This window comes from Galeopterus variegatus, unplaced genomic scaffold (assembly GCF_000696425.1).
Source record: "Galeopterus variegatus unplaced genomic scaffold, G_variegatus-3.0.2 Scaffold5147, whole genome shotgun sequence".
Classification (NCBI taxonomy): Eukaryota; Metazoa; Chordata; class Mammalia; order Dermoptera; family Cynocephalidae; genus Galeopterus; species Galeopterus variegatus.
In genome coordinates this window covers 105,118-109,645 of record NW_007731258.1, presented here as the reverse complement: position 1 = coordinate 109,645, position 4,528 = coordinate 105,118, and positions in this window count along the sequence as shown.

Here is a 4,528-nt window from a genome sequence, read left to right as displayed (position 1 = left end):
GAGATGCACAGCTACTGACGTTCCTCCTGGGGTGACTTAGGGACCCAGGCTCTACCCTCCTGGAGCAGGTGGAAGAAGAACAGGAGGGAAGCTGGCAGGTCTCCATCCAAAACCATCCCAGAGGCACATCTGCTCACAGCCCACAGGTGGAACGGGTCAGGGGCCACACCAGACCCCAGGGCTGAGAATCATGGACACAGCACAATTCCCCAGTAGTGGCGGCCATGTACCCCAAACCTGAACATTTGACACTGAGAATCAGTTGGCTCTTGCTCCACATGCCACCTGGGCAGACGGAGCTGGTTTCATGCACGGCTGTCACGATTCACCATGGTCGGAGGAATCACCTGCACCCACGCGTCTCCAGCCATGAGCACCTGCTCCGTCCTCCCCATCCTACCAGCCCAGGCTGTGGCTCCTGTGCCCCCTGGCAGAAGCTCACCCTGCAGGTACTTAGCTACAGTCTTCCCCACACCCCACATCAATCTAGCACACCCACAGCCCTGCCTGCCAGGAGACCCAGCAGATGCAGGCTGGGGTGCATTGTTCTACTGGTGACCCGCAGGGCAAGCTTGAAAAGTTTATGGTTCAAGACTTTGCCTTTCTTTATCACTTTTTGGCTGTTCTTTTTACCCAAAAGTGTATTGAATTCACCACGACTGTATATGTGCCTTTTTTTCCTTTCAGTTCTGTCAATTTTCTGTGATATGTTTTGATGACATGGTATTAGGTGTATGTAAAATGAAAAGTTTCATGGATCGACTGCGACCCCCAAAGTCCATGTGCTAGAAACTTGCCCCACTGTGACAGCATTAAGAGGGTGGGAAATCCTATTACAGTAATCGAAGAGGCAGGGGCCTCAAAGATGTGATTAGATTGTGAGGACCATGCCCAAGTGATGCGATTAATTCATTGATCGTTAAATGGTGGTCGTGGGAGTGGTTCTGAGGGCTTTAAAAGGAGAGCACATGAGGAGCTCTCTCTCTCTGCTCCACCATCGACCATGTGACACCCCGTGTCTCTGTAGAGTCACCAAGAACAAGCCCCTCACCAGGTGAGTTCCCTGGACTTTGGACTTCCAAGCCCCTGAAACTGTAAGCAATATCGTTTCTTTACAGATTACCCAGATCCAGGTGTTCTTGTCATAAGCAACAAACAGACTAAAACAGCAACGAAGTATCTTCCAGGTGAATTCAACTTTTAACATTATGAATTATCCCTCTCTGTCCCTAATTGTTCTTTTGCCTTAAAGTATATTTGGACTGATATTAAAAGTCCAAAAGTTAAGTCTGCTTCGTTCTGGCTAGTATTTGTGTGGAGTACCTCTTTTCTTTCTTTTCCTTTTAACGTTCTGGACTTTATGTTTAAGATGTGTCTCTTGTGAGCTGTATGTAATTGGGTTCTGTATTTTTTTTAACAAGTTTTGTCTTATTTTTACATCTGACATATCACTTGCTGGTATCACCCAAAGTCTCTATGTCTAGCCTTCTCTAAAGCAGTGAAACATTACAAGAACGCTCCTCTGAGGCATTGGGACATACAAGAACCATCACTAAAACTGTTATGTTGCAAAAGTGTTCCCTAAACTTGCTTCATAGTGTAAGGATTATGCAGTTGGGTTTTATAACAGAATACGACCATTGTTCAAATTGGAGATTTAGAGCTGTAACATAAAATTAAGCACTGTCTTTTCACATGTATGTTTATAAAAAGTCAAACAGAGCTGGTATAAATACCAATACAAAAAAACCAAAAACCAAAAAACAGGTCAGCCAGTTAGCTCAGTTGGTTAGAGCATGGTGTTGATAACAGCAAGAACAAGGCTTCAGATCCCCTAACCGTGCAGCCACAGAAAAATAAACACCCACACGTACACACACAGACACACACACACGCCCCATATTAAATTATAATTTTATTTAAAAGCTAACTTAATTGATTCAAGCAAATTTTAGATGAATGAAAAAAGGCCTCTTACAACACAGAGTGTCCACCACAATCAGCAACAGGAAATGACTGGGTCCCTGATGTCTTAGGCTGTGCTCTCGGGTTACACTGTCGTGTCTGTCTGTCTGTCTGTCACACCCTCCCGTGAGCTCAGTGGGCATACTTTCAGAATGCCTCCTGATCACTTCAGGTTCCATGTGTCTTCCTGTTGTCACTTGACAAATAAGGCCACTGGCAGTTATCGACTGATAGAGATCTGTGATTTCCATGTATAAGTAAAAATCGTTCCTAAACAACTTTTCTACCATATTGCGATTATCCTGGGCACACAGGTAAAAACATCCTGATCATGTCACAGAATGAAAAGGTGGACACAGTAATACTTCAAAAATAAAAGCAAGGGAAGTAGGTTTTCATGGGCACGTGCACTAAAGGTAGTAAGATGAGTTAAAAATACACGTCCTTCGTGCCCACAAGGCTGAACAGCTAACACAGGTTTTATTTATTTTGCAATTGTGGAGTGATTTTTAGTGAACAGGACAACAGTTGCTGATTTTTTGTTATTCATTTTTTACTTTATTGAAGTCAAGGGGAGATGAAAAATAAGCCTTCCCATTATGTGAGAATTTTCATGCCAATGTACAACCATGCACTCAGCAGACGAGGCTGGGCCACAGGCACCTCACTCGGCAGAGGGACCTTGCTCAGACACACTCGGTCCTGGCTACCCACAGTGCGGCCACAGTGTATATTGAAAACAAAACTGAGACTTCAGTTTCCCTAACGGGGCTGAGTGGCAGGCAGGAGAGTTAACTGCTCGTGTGGCTCAGAAGGAGCCAGAGTCACGCGTTTCCTCCTCCCGCCCTCCATCCTCCCGCCAAGCCCTGCGTGCTCTTCCCCGTGGTTCCACGCCCATGTCAGAGGTCCTCTTTCCGGCTGGCACCTTCTCTCACGAGGCCACTGTCCCCTGGGACAGAGTCTTCCACACTTCGCCAACGTCACCCCTGAGCCATCAGGATGATTTCCTTTTAATTTAGGTTGATACACAGAAAAATCTAGAAAAAGGCCAGCACGGGTCACTTCTGTGTGTTGGGATCTTGGATCCTCTTTACAGTTTCCTGTTGGGAGGGTTCCAGGGCCTCAGTTCTCTGTCTTTTGGGCTGGTCTAACTTTGCCATGTCTCCCAATTTCCTTTCTTTTGTCATACATGGTGTCCCACCTTTTCAAGCACTTTTAGGAATTTCTGAGAAGTCGCTGGATGGAGCTGGTTTGCAGGAAGAACTGAAAGCCGCTGCCACTCAGCGTTCCCGCACCTGCTTTGCCCACTCGGACCCGCCTCCTGCCGGGAAGGAGGGGTCTGACCCTGGGGCTGCCTCCGCACTGGCCTTGTCCACAGCCAGTCAATCGCTGGCACATCTCCTTTAACACATCCTGTCGCTGCTTGTTTTATTCTCGCTGCCTGACATAGACCCCTGTTGCTTCTCCCACCCGTTCCTCTTGATCTAACTGTTGCTGCAACTGTTACTGTCCATTTGCTCCCCACACGAGCTTGTCTAACTGTTCTGTTACTGGCTACCACCGAGCAGGTTCCCACACTCGAGTGTGCCGCACAGACCCCGGGCAGGGGTGGGGGCTGTCCGAACACACTGTGGGCCTCCTCTGCACTTTCCTGTTCAGCAAGCGGGTCTAGAGGGGGCTGGGATCTTGCACTTCAAGGACGGGGCCAAGTCATCCTGAATCAAACAGTCCAGGACCACACTCAGGAGACCACCACCCTGGAGGATACAAAGGATACACTTTACTATTCATATTTATTAAATTTATGGTTTAATTGTTAAAGACAATACACATTAGTTCGTTTTTCTCTTCCTGGACAGTGTAAGGAAAGCTCTCAGGACATCTTAAGTCCACCCTCCCCATGGACGTGCATTTCAAGCACATACGTACGAACAAAGACAGGATCAGCATTACCTCATGTATCAACTCTCCGCTTAGACTTGCCTGTATGTTAACCTTTTCTGGTCGATTTGCTCTTGTTGTCTCCTCCAGGCACAACTTTCCACCTGTGATGTTCTCCCCGGGTGACTTTCCCAGAAGGAAGCCATCCTTTTGGAGGTTTTGAGTTAAAAGTTGGGAATGCGGGCCTGCAGGCGAGGGCTGACCTTTCCTGTGACAGGGCCCTGGCCACTTCTCACTTTGTTCACTTTTAGGGCCATCTGGAGACGTCCCATCAGGGTGTCCTGTGCAAATTTCACTGCTTCTCTGTGATCTTCCTACTTCTAAACCTTCCGGTGCCTCCTAGATTCTCCACCTTCGTTGCAGCGATATGTCTGCTCCAGCTTCAACCTCCCAAGTCCCCCGTGGACTGACGGGCTGCTTGTAAACCACACTTGCCATATCCTCGCTTGCTTCTCATGACAGTGTGGTGCTAAAACTTACTCATAAATCATTTTGTAGTGAATAGAAATGTAGTGGTAGGATTTTCTGCATTTGTAAATTTTTTTAAAAAAAGTTTTTCAAAATGTGTATTACTGGAAGTTAATAATCCGGGTTAAACTGCATTGGCATTACTGTAGATATC